Below are 1,115 nucleotides of genomic sequence, written 5' to 3'. Positions count from 1 at the left end.
AATCTGCATGATTTTTAATTGTGATATTACTAAAGAAAGGGAGGGAAGGAGGGAGGGGTGCAGAAGGGGAGAGCAGAGACAGGGAAGGAGGAAGGGCATGAGGGATCACAGTGTGTGACGCATGTTTTGGGGGTGGGACACAATTATAAGAGGGACTTTAGCTAACAAATGCAATCAATGTAACCTGGTTCCTTGTACTCTCAATGAATCCCCAACAATAAAAAAGAAAAAGAAAGAAAGAGGCAAAAAATTAAGACAATGTACAGTCACCATTAATTCATTATATGAATTATGAGTAAAATAGAGCAAAGTTCTTTCTTCTGAGAAATCAATTGCCTTAAGTACATATACTATAAAAACTAAATTCACAAATGGAATTATCTGAATATGCATAAAAAATTTTTTAAGTTGAAATTACATTACGTGGAAGTGAAATAGAAGAAAAGAAATAACAAATAGTATAAAATCATAAGACATAATTAGTACAGAGGGTCAAGAAAGCCAGTGATATTTTCATGGAAAATACTTAATAAAATTGATAAAAGATTAATTATTTAAGAAAATACCTGATGAGGCACAAATATTTTATTTCTAGATCAATTGTGGTCATATATTTTGGATACTACAGATAAAAAACAAGTAATGATTCCTCCTATAAATACAATTTACTACCCTTGTGAAATAAAAATTCCTAAATTCCACAAATGACCAAAATATAGTAATAGAAGATACCTGAGTAAGCACTCCAGGTACTAAACAAATTGAGTTTGTTAAACAAACATTCCTATAAATATATTCTACAGACTCAGATCTCATCAGTAATGAATAACATTTCAAAATGAAACTCTTACATAAAGGTTTCCAGGGCACCAAAAAAGAAATGCTTCCCAGAATAGTCTCAATAGCAAGAACTATCAAGTGCATAGCAATGAATAAAAGTATAATTCAATCTCCCTGTGAACATGAATGAAGAAATAAATCTTACTTCTAATAGAATATATGCACTGATCTTTTTAAAAGGATAATATGGAATAACCAGGATGAGTGTGGTTTGACATTTAAAAGAAATAAAAATAATATAGCTTTTACACATTACACAGAGAAAACAAATATAA

This window comes from Otolemur garnettii, unplaced genomic scaffold (genome assembly GCF_000181295.1).
Source record: "Otolemur garnettii isolate 467f Iridium unplaced genomic scaffold, OtoGar3 scaffold00555, whole genome shotgun sequence".
Classification (NCBI taxonomy): Eukaryota; Metazoa; Chordata; class Mammalia; order Primates; family Galagidae; genus Otolemur; species Otolemur garnettii.
The sequence above is the reverse complement of the archived record's forward strand: the minus strand, read 5'-3'. Positions refer to the sequence as shown.